Raw genomic sequence first — 11,341 nt, 5'->3', positions numbered from 1 at the left:
GAAAGTGCAGATGCCTGTTAAGTCTCTGCAGGGAAGACATTTGGGAAGGGCAGCGCAGAGATGATATGAGCACAAGAAAAGTCTTCAGGTGAGTGGAGTCTCACTCCTTATCAGGGGAACTTGGCTTTCGTAAACGCTGTATCCTCACCGTTGCCATTGCAGTCACCGAGCCACTAAACCCATGGCATTTGCCGGTGATATATTACATGTCGCCAGCATAGGGGTGAAAGCTAAGAGCCCAAATGGTGGGAAAGTTATATTTTAATGAGATATAGGCTTTAACACTGGACTGTGATTTCATCTGATGATGCTCAATCCACAGATGTTTCACAGAATCATATAATGCTTTGGGGTGGGAGGGACCTTCAAGATTATTTAGTTCAGCCCCCCTGACATAGGCAGGGACACCTCCCACTAGACCAGATTGCTCAAATTTCCAACCAACCTGGCCTTGAACACTGCCAGGGATGGGGCATCCACAGCTTCTCTGGCCAACCTGTGCCAGTGTCTCACCACCCTCACAGTGGAGATCTTTTTCCTAATATCTGATCTAAATCTACCCTCTTTCAGTTTGAAGCCATTCCCCCTTGTGCTATCCCTACATGCCCTTGTGAAAAGTCCCTTTCCAGTTTTCTTGTAGGACCCCTTTAGGTACTGGAGCTTTCTCTTCTCCAGGCTGAGCAAGGCCAACTCACTCAGCCTGTCTTCATAGCAGGCATGCTCCAGCCCTTTGAGCATCTTTGTGGCCCCCCTCTGGACTCAGTCAAGCAGGTCCATATCCTTCATACATGGGGGCCCCAGAGCTGAATGCAGTACTCCAGATGGGGTCTCACATATGTCTGGTGCTATTCCATGACATTTGCATATAATTTCTCTGCTCCCTATATGTGGAATAATGGCTATAGGACAGAAAGGTATTTCTTGTTTCTTTCTGTCCCTGTTAGACTGTAAATTCTGTGGCAGTGAAGGACTATGCACTGCATACCAAGAATCAGTTAAGCCTAGGGCCAGTAATGTATGCAAACAATATTGGTAATAAACATGATTATTTCTGTACCATCTCAAAATTATAATGACTAATATCTTTATGAAACCTTTGGAAATATTACATAGACGGGGACTTTCTAAATCAGAGAGCAATTCAGTCTTGTCCATGGCCTTAACATCAGACTATGATCTCTTAATTTCTAGTGTTTCCTCATAATTTTGAAACAAGACCTATAAAAATATTTTGGTGTAGTACATTTTTAGTTAATATATTTGCCTTAGCCAAAATATATAAGCTGTTGGACATTTCTCATTGGTTTATAACTACAGTATGACAGATAAAATGTAAGCCTTCCATGGGAGCCTGGAATTGATATGAAGCCTGTTTAATATATCAGAAAATTATATACAAAAGTTCTGACTTTTGCACCTGGGACTTCCATTCAGTGGATGTCTTGAGGTTTTTCTCTCCATAGGCCGTGGCCAGAGGCATTTGGGCTGACTCAGCAGGAAAATCTAGTACTTTGGGAGAATCCCCCTGAGAAAAAATGGTACTGCAAAGGTGAAACCAATATTTTGAGCAGTCCTGCCCTTTTGGAGGCAATTCTGTGAAGCATAGTAAGATTCAGCCCTTTTATTCTATGCTTTCATTCCTTCTAAGGCAAGAGAGAAAGCACACATAATATCTTACAAAGCAGACATGCTAATTTTGAAAGTGATTTTTCAGCCAACTGAACGTGTCCCATGGGTTCCACCTGGGAGCTGAATGTTTATGGCTAACTTTTGAAAAAAAAATTCAGGTTACTGAGAGAGGACTAGGCCTGTACAAATGCATATTTTAGTGGCCCTGCAAAGCTCCCCCTGCTAACTGGTATTAAAAAAAGGAATTTTCAGAGGAAAGGCTCTCACTTACCAGCTGTGAGCACACAGTATGCGGTGGCAATGGAAGAGCCTGGGTGCGTCAGCAAAAAGAAAGCATTGGGCTAATTACATTGAAAGAAATCTGCACATTCAGCACACCTTAGCCAGCTCTGTACAGAAAATTGACACAGAACAGTTCCTAAACCACCCAAAACACTAAGCTTGACTGTTAATTACAAATCAGGTCCTGAATTCCAGGCCACTGCTCTAAGGAGCAATAAATACTGACACCGAGTAGAAGTCAGTGTTGCAAGCCTTCTCACTGTGGACAGCTAAGACGGTGTAGCCAATTTTTCAGATTTCATCAGGAATCACACCATCTTTGATGCTGTTATTAACACCTATAGGATTAAAAGAAAATAAAACTTCTTTATCTTATTTTAGTAATATGAGCATTTTAGCTACTCTGTTTGCCAAGAACAGTTTAAAAAAAAAGAACCCTGAAAGTTCAGTAGATTTACCATTTTATTAAAAAAACCCAACAAAACAATAAGATGGGCTTTAAAAAACACACAATTTCTACACAAGATTCACATTCTTTTGGGAGCTCATTCTGGATTTTTATATTTTGATAGCTGGCAATAGTGGACATAAAATTCAAATGCAGTTCACATCCTCAGCTGGGGGAGTGAGTGAGGTGCTGGATAAATTTGAATTTTAGGTGCCGTAGATATGTATCTGATTCACATATCATACTGATCCACACATTATATTCACAACTTATAATAAATACAAAGTATTTTAAAATGACCAAACTGTTAACATTTCTACACACATGAAAAGTAAATGTCTTCTGATACTGTAGCATATAGGATATTCTTCCAACCCAGATCAAAGTAAAAAAGCAAAACCAACTCTAATTCTGGAATCTGCTTTTTCAGGAGCACTATCAAAGTGTCATAGAATTACACAGGATTTAGTTCTGCTATCAAGCTTTTTCAGACTAGAAAATTCCCAAAGTCTGCTCAATGCATTATTAGTACAGACAATAAATCAGATGAGTCCTTAACAAGTTTTTACTCCAGTTATGATGTTTTTGGCTTTTTGGCCCTCATAGCAGGGAATTATGAAAACATTTCTATTTTCTCACTGTAGGGAGGAGAGGTATATAAAATTAATACTCTTGTAGGCAACTGTGACAGAGGGTTGGGCAATCATTTGGAGCTGCACACTGAATTCACGTCTCTGGAAAAATGCAATGTTTTCTAGATTGAAAACAGTGACATGGAAAAGGGCAGCTTAACTGTATGTATACAAACAGGTCACAAAGACAGATGTTAATTTCTGTGTTACAAGAATCAGAACTTCAATCCAAAATCATAAATCTGCATTGATTTGCCTTCCCAATCAGAAGCCACAAAGAATCCATTTATTTATCTTTAATATAAAATAGTTTGGTCAGAGGAAGTTCTTGTCACTTTAAAAGTACAGACCACATGAGCTTTGATTTGTAAAAATTACCCCAGCATAGTTAATATCCATGCTGACTGAGGCTCTGAGGCTCACTTTATTTTTAAGAATAATAATTCCTTGTCAGCTTCAAATGAAAAATTGCCAAGTCTTACCATTTTCATGTGCAGAAAACACAACTCTAGAGGGCTTTTCTCTGGATTTCCCATGCTTTCATTTCTGACGTGTTTACATGAAGATATTTTTAGGACACAATATTTTCTTGGTTCAGTAGCAGCACAGTGCTGTGAATAGCTTAACAATTCATTGGAACTTTACAGTATCTTAACCTGAGACAGCAGACTCCTAATTATAAACTAAGTACAAAATGCAGCCTTGTCAGAGTGATTTTATTATCCTGATTGCATCAACTTCGACCCTTTATGAGACTGTGTTATTTGGGACATCAGGAGTCTAACAACTGAAAACATGCAGAAGACAGCTGCTTTCAGCTCAAAGAAGTCTCTGGATATATTTAGCAATTTAGCCTTCAAAGTAAGCTGTTTTGCTGGTACTATTGCAAGATGCATGATTTCTCCATAGGCCCCACATGTTTGACTTAATCTGATAGAGTTCTTCTTTTTGTTCTTAACCTACTTCCTTTCTGAGAGAGGTAAGGGAACTTTAGCAGCAGCCGTCAGCAGCAAATGAAGTGGGGGGAAGCAAAGAATAAAAAATAGGCTGGGGTTTATAAAAAGAATGTAAGAACCTGTGATTATATAATGATGTATAGAAGATGCCAGCTACCAAAGAAAGCTATGACATCACCGTTAACTTAGTAAACTCTGTACTTCTCACTTCTCTGACATAAAGGCAGTTTCTGAAGTAGTCTGAAACCCATAATCTTTAAGCTACAGGTCGAGAAATGATCCCAGATACTCAAAGCCCAAGCTGAAGAAAGAGAGCCTGTTATCTGAGGGAACGTCATCAACCCCAAGTCAACTTTTATTTAGCCTCGGTGAATTAGAAAATGAAATGAAAATCCATGTAGATGTGAAATGTCCCCTGCAATTTTTTAACAAAGAAAATAAACTGATGAAAAGTACATGAAATCAAAGGAACTAGTTGTGAATCAATGCTAAATACTGACCAAATTAATACAGCAAAGAAGCTTGAAAGCCGGATGGTTCTTAGTAGGAGAAACTGTCCCTAAGTAAAAATACAGAGTTTACCATTTGCATTAAAAGGAATAAGGATGTGAAAACAAGCCTGTATCTTTAAATGATTTCTCTGCTGCTCTGCAAGGACAGCCTCTGGCAGCTGTGACCACTTGCTCCCTATCCTCCTGTTTTGCAGTCATGTGAAGCCAGTAGGGCTGCTGCACTGGGAGCCCCCCCGGCCACAGGTGAGGAGCCTTGCCATCTGCAATACTCAGTAGGCCAATCAAGCTGGCCCTGCGTGAGGTAAGACGGATAGTCTCCCTATGTGCCCCGATCTCCCTCTGAAATTTCAGCAGATCAATGTCACTGTGGCTTTTAATTACCCCTCTGCTTCATCATTATTTCATGGACTTTAATATGCCCTGCAGGACACAGCATCAGAGAGCAGGGATAAACAACCACCAAGCCCCAGTGCCTCTTGAGGTGCTACAGTCACCCTCTAGAGGGAAATGTCACAACTCCTTTCCCTGGGTAAGCTGACCTAAGGGTTTCCAGGCTGATTTCAGCCTGAGCTGAGACACAAGGGCAGCCACTTCACCACCGTGCTCTCGGCTGAGAGCTCTTATGTTTCATAATAAAACTTGTTGCTGTTGCCATGTGCAGGCAAAGAGATCAGAGTGGCCATCAGGGCTTTTGCAGTTCACACTTGTATTCTGAAGAGGAAATCAGTCTATCCGTGCAGATCCTGTGTAGTAATCCATACACATTTGAGCACAGTGCCAGCACAGGGCCCACCTGTAGAAGACACTGAAGGCATCCTGAGAGCTGGTCAAACTCCCTGACACAGCACTGGGTTCAAAAGCACACACTGCTTTGCAAAAAGAAACACATCCTGATGGCTACCTGTAGCAGTCAGTTGTAAGGGTTGTTATGACATATGTCAGCAGTGGTTATCTGAGGGGTGCAGGACAGGTTTAAAGAGAAAATACCTCACACCCTTCCCAACAACTCTGGTCATGTAAAGAGCTAGGTCAGATTAGAGCAGTTTCAGGGTTTCTGTTTTAATTTGGTAACCAACATGGCTCATCAGGGAGACAGCACTTTTCATATGGGAAACAAAAACTAACTGAGGGAGAATATATGCTGAGAAATATTCAGTTTGGATTGGAACTTCAGAAATTAATTCAGAAAATTAATTGCCCAAACCCATGTTTTGTGATCAATGAATGTTGTCGATATCACTTTTGATTAATATTGGGGGGAAAAGTAATAAACTGCAGCCACTGGAAGACATTGCTAAATGTCTGCTGCCATGATTGCAATGTAGCATGCAGCAGCTTTCTGACGGGCAGCACTGGGATCTGTGCATCAGCAGTGCGAATTCTTCCCAAGTGGAAAGATCTGCCTTCTCAGACCACTACCTCCATAAAACCAACCTAGAAGCAACGCAGAGGGCAAGAGAGGCAGAGAGAGATAGAAAAGAAAAGGCAACTCACAGGTGCATGCTCTGTAGAAATGAACAGACCCAGGAGAGAGCTGCCCGCAGCTCTCTGCATTAATCATTCATGTTACTTCCTCCCTGGCAGTGGAGAGATGAGAGACTGACAGAGAAGATGCTTCAACATGTGAGCAACTGTAAGCATGTGAGCAGCAGTCTTGTTGGGAGAGCTCCCATGTGGGTTTCCCATGTACACATCACTGCGCCTGCTCTTCTGGTCCTGCTGCTGGGTTACTCATTTACTCATATGGCTGGTGACCACAGTATCACAGAGACAACGACAAAGCAGGAGGCCTGCAGTAGAATATGTCTCTCAAAGCTCACTGATGATCAGTAGATGTCTTTCCCTAATGTCTTGCTGTCCACCCTGCTCCATTCAAGTGATGGGTACAGCTGCCATCTCAACAGACCTGTGACTAATCATGGGAACATGTTGGCTGGAGCTGATGGGAATGGGAACTCCACTAATAAATGTCTGCCTAAGTATGCTAAGGCAGTATCTATGTTAAAAGGCTCAACTGCTGTAACTGAAGGAAATGATGCTTCCTTACTGTAGTTCTGGTTCAGGTGTTGGACATCACATGCAGAAGTTAATATACTGTTTTTCAGAGACAGGTGTTATGAGAAGATAGCAGACAAAAACATGAATCTAAGCCTTGACACTGATAAACTTGCTGTCCTTTCTATCCCTCAAAATTTACTCCATCCAACAAACTCCCTCTGTTCTTCCCTCACTAAAAGCAATATCTGGCCTTGGTCAGCTGACATTCCTTTGTGGAGAGGCATGATAGGGACAGATATGAGAGTGGGATAAATTAATTCCACATTCCTGTTTGGGAAGAAGAAGATGAATATGTTTAGTTTTACTGAGAGAAAGGGCCCTTCATTAATTGTATATACCTGAAGTGGGTCTCAATTTTACTAGTTCAGAGTACAAACCAGGTGAAGATGGGACAATATAAATGCACAGAGCAGGGAGTGGCTCTGTTAATTGGGATGAGAGTATGGAGGCTAAAATTATTGTGTGAGGGCATATTAAATTAATATTTTTTTTTTGAGAGGAGGTATTAGTTAATAAACTGTGGGCAGCACAGATTGTTGATTCATTAAAGCCTTGTGTATCTGCAGTTGGTTCCCAGAATGAAGATAACACACGCAGTAGACTTGTTCCACTGGGACTGCAGGTAAGGCTTTGATAACTACTGGCTGGCTGGATGAGATACAGCCATGGTTAGGCAGATAACGCCAAGAACCATATCAAACTGTACGGCCCAGATCCTCATCTCAGATACTTATCATCTACATCCCTCTGTTTGGACCAGAAATTATGCATATTTAAATTCAAACCTCAAGCTGCTTTGATTGGACGTGAAGGTTCCTCATTCATGGGAAAAAAAATCTGTGTTTTTCCTGGGTAATCAAAATCAAGTGGTCAGTTTAATTGAGGACTGAGATATGAAGTTCCCTTTACTTGCATTCTTCTTGAATGCAAGTATTCTTACTTGAATTTTTGTTTAAATAAAAATAGAAGCCATGGCTTTTTGTTTAAAAGAAAAATGAACTCTGGAGTTCCCATAAGGACTGTCAGTAGCTTCATGTTTTCTGAATATTTGGCCCCTTATGATTGTCTCCTACAAATACGAACTGCTTTTTAAATTGTCTTGGCAAGATGCCATTTGCCAGCTTTGATCTGGATCCTGATAAGTAATTTAAACACACCCAAAGGTATAAAGCAGTTGCCCACTTCAGACAGGCTTTGCAAATGAAACTGCAGCTACTGACAGCATTTTTAACCTTGAACTATATATGCTGTGAGAGGAGGAATCAGCAGGTAAAGGACCATCACCAATACACACATTTCTGGAGGAAAACATTGAAACGCGGCTTTGAAAGACTACCAAAAAAACCCAGACCTGTGCAAATAATCTGTATTTAACAGTCAATGTGACACTGCTACAGGCTTCAAGTTCGCTGAGGCTTGTGTACGTCAGTCACTAAGAGTACTTCTGTCTAAAAAAAAAAAAAAAAAGGAAAAGATTAAGAAAAGCTATATATTTACCTTTCTCACTCTTTCCCTCTTTTTTTCATTGATTTTCTGTAAATGATTTGTATTCCACTAAATACGCATTGCAGAATTCACTAGGTATAGCAGGTTAATGCACTGTTCCTCTGTACCACCAGGCAGCGCCCTGTCTTTGAGGCAGGCACGTGGAGGAGCTTCAGTCAGGCGCGGATCCAGCAGACATGAGGGCTGCCAGAGAAGGCATGAGCTGCATTTGCACCGGTGTTTTGAGAGCAGTGTGGCTTTCACTGCAGAGTGGGCTCAGCTTGAGTTTCTTTCAGACAAAATTAATAAATACAGAAGTTGTGCTCTGGAAGCACACCTAATGTACTCGCTAACGAGCAGTCCATGGCACTAGAGTAGAATCAAATTTGAGGTGAGATAACCCCTTGAAAGATATACAGCCTGGATGTCAGGTCCTCAACACTAATCGTTTCATTCTATGTATTTACTCCTATGGATCAACTACTTGCAAATTCAGTCTAAGCCAGACAGTCATTGAGGAATACCATAATAAAAAAAAGCATCTGAAGGAACAATATTTCCATGGGCACATTACTATTTATAATTTGCACTGAAGCACTACATAACAACCCCAGATCCCTCATTGTGTGAGTTGTTATACTAACACAGAATAAGAAGATGGTTCCTTCTTTTGAAGAATTAAAACCTGGAAGTAGTTAGGAATGGAGCTTTGCCTCCCAATCCAGCCTGATTCATTCCTATGTGCTGTCCTGGCATAAGAAAGCTGTAAATACAGCCATGCAACTTAGCTCTGGGAAGGAGCTGGGACCAAGGAGAGGAGAGTAAGATTTCAGAATGCTCACTTTTCCTCGTGTCTTCTCTGGGGTGAAATGGGTGGAGCTGTGATTTCCGACTCTGTGTAGTATTTTCTTAACTGCTTTCTCCTCAAAGCTTGGAGAGGTTTATGGCTCCTGCACTGAGGTTAGTCCTTCTGTTGTGGGGTGTCCTCAGACTTAAAAGCTGCATTACTCTTTTTCAGAATAAAAAAAAAAAAAAAAACAACAACCAAAAACAAAACAACAACAAAAAAAATCCATAAAGCACCATATATTGTGCCCCTTCATAGATATATTTGACTTGATCCTTCATTTGCCTACACCTAATGTTTATTTTGTGAGATAACCCCTTCTGCTTTAGATATCTAACTTCATATAACTGAAATAATGCAGAAGTGTCCAGCTGAGTACTGCCAAGAATAGTCTGACATGCTCTGTCTTGGTGTAACAACCACCTCCACTGGTTATATTTAATTTTTAAATTGTTTTCATTTGTACCATTGAGACGGTAAAGTTAATGTCTGCAGCAGAAATGGGAAGGGTACACAACAGCTAATGTTGCCAGTTTCCTTCAAAAGACAGTGTTTCAGTAATCACAATTCTACTGACTTGCTTCTATGTGAATTAACAGTGAATATTCACAGCCAGGCATATATTGTGAGCACAGAGATAAAACATGGGGAGTGAAGACCTGTACCCCATCTGACCTTGCAAGGGATCCACTAACAGCAGCAAGGAAGAGTAAAAAAAAAAAATCTTTTCCCAATACTAGTTGCCTCAGCCTTGCCCTCCTAATAAGCATTTAAATAATGTAAATGTGAAGGGTGGTGCAGGGGAGAGAAAGGGGGCACACACAAACCTTTCTGACTTTTCTTTTTCCCCTGAACACTGATGCCATTGCATAATTATATGGGTTGGCTTGAAAGAATGAAACCCAGTTCAAAATGTATGAGTTCATTTTTATGTTCTACTGAGAAAATTTATTCAGTGTGACTGCTCAGTAGCGAGAGCAGTAAAACACCTTAATCCCTGGTTGAAGAAAGGTAATACCTTGACAGATGTGTGCCTCCTACTTTCCTTGCGGCCATGTTTCAACAACAAACCTTTATTTCTGCTTCTCGGCTGTAGCAGGGAAAAAAAAAAAATGAGAGGAGCAATAAAGCAGTCAGACAAATCTCAGGAGCCAGGCGGCAATGCAATAGTAACGACAGATTTTTAATGTGGCAGGAGAGATTGACAGGAAAATGTCTTCAGAGCAAACGCATGCCAGATGGAATGAAAACGGTTTATTGGAGTATGGAGGTGCTGCTGAACTGAATAGAGGACGGGTTTAAGGTGGGTGTTTTATTTGCTTCAAGTAAACAACAACAATTCCTCCCCCCCCCCAAAAAAAATTCCCCTCACTAGGTATTGCCTTAGACCCGTCTTTGCACAGAGGGGATCTTTTTGTTTGTTTGTTTGTTTATTTGGTTTTTTTTTTTCCACAGTACTGCACCAGAGAAAAACTTTAAAGTCAAAAGTTCAGTCATTACATACACTGCAGAAAAGGATAAGGCAAACTGGTTTGGACTGAGATTTTTTTATTGTTTGCCTCACTGCCCTCCTCTCTCTCCCCACCTTCTCAATATGAAGGAATTTCTCAGTGTGAATAGATAAAGAGGTTTTGATGTGCTTCAGATAAATCAGAATGATTTTTTCCAAAATGAGAATGGGTAAGAAACAAAAACATAAGCAAAAAAAAAAATAAAAATCCAGCTGATAGGGTAGCTATCAAATGCAGGACAGATGAAGAAGCCTGCACTAAAAATCCTATAAAAGCCAATATAGCTGTTCCTATATCAGGAAGAACAACATCATTGTGCCTTTTTCAACCAAATAAACTTAAACTTGCATGCTCCTAGTAATGATAACAAAGTCAAATTTAGTTCTATATCTCACAAGAAAACATAGCTCTGAAATATTTCATATTCTCCATACAGAGCAGAGGCAGGAAAACAGCCATAAATGCAAAACAATCACACAAAAGAAAGGAAGAAAATACAACTCTAAACTGTGAATCTCCCTGACACCTTTTCATTATCAGCCTAGTCAATGAAGAATGCCACAAAGGAAAGGACAGCATCATATTATTGAAACATGCTGGTGTTGCGGTTTTTTTGAAGGATGCACTTGTATAGTCTCCGTGGGTAGATTTTTTATTTCACTATATTTGCCATTAGCTCTCTGTAATTGTATTTTACATGCAGGGCTTGGATTAAGTGTTCTGCACGTATTGTGTACATTTATAGTGCTCTTTTTAGAGTTTATTCATGGCATTTTTCCTTACACAAACACATCAGAAAGAAGTCACTGAGCTACCTCTTTTATTTGTATTATACTTTAAAACATAACAAAACCACCCTTTTTTGTCTTTGACAACCTGCCTCTTTTTTGCTAAGAAATATTTATTTAGACAGTAAAAAGATGTTGTGTTCTTTCCAGTAGTAGAAGTGTATGCATTGACTATGCTCCAATGTAATTTGCA

The 11,341-nt window shown here is 40.3% G+C and overlaps 2 long non-coding RNA genes across 3 annotated transcripts; one reads left to right on the top strand and one right to left on the bottom strand.

Moving 5' to 3' along the window:
* Positions 1-1,229: 1,229 nt before the first annotated feature.
* LOC133209926 (uncharacterized) lies at positions 1,230-4,584 on the bottom strand. Of its 2 annotated transcripts, none has more exons than XR_009724807.1 (3): positions 4,448-4,584; positions 1,901-2,018; positions 1,230-1,541 (listed from the first exon to the last, which is right to left on the bottom strand). It is a non-coding gene; the product is annotated as an uncharacterized LOC133209926 (long non-coding RNA). The 2 variants fall into 2 exon arrangements; XR_009724806.1 differs by having other exon boundaries at positions 1,230-1,525.
* Positions 4,585-4,639: 55 nt separating this feature from the next.
* LOC133209925 (uncharacterized) lies at positions 4,640-10,545 on the top strand. Its single transcript, XR_009724805.1, has 3 exons — positions 4,640-4,760; positions 10,045-10,152; positions 10,305-10,545. It is a non-coding gene; the product is annotated as an uncharacterized LOC133209925 (long non-coding RNA).
* Positions 10,546-11,341: the final 796 nt, after the last annotated feature.

Source organism: Neopsephotus bourkii, unplaced genomic scaffold (genome assembly GCF_033783945.1).
Source record: "Neopsephotus bourkii isolate Nb327-2 ecotype Australia unplaced genomic scaffold, CSIRO-AGI_Nbou_v1 NB_372, whole genome shotgun sequence".
In the NCBI taxonomy this organism is placed as follows: domain Eukaryota; kingdom Metazoa; phylum Chordata; class Aves; order Psittaciformes; family Psittacidae; genus Neopsephotus; species Neopsephotus bourkii.
This window is presented reverse-complemented; position numbering and strand designations above follow the sequence as displayed.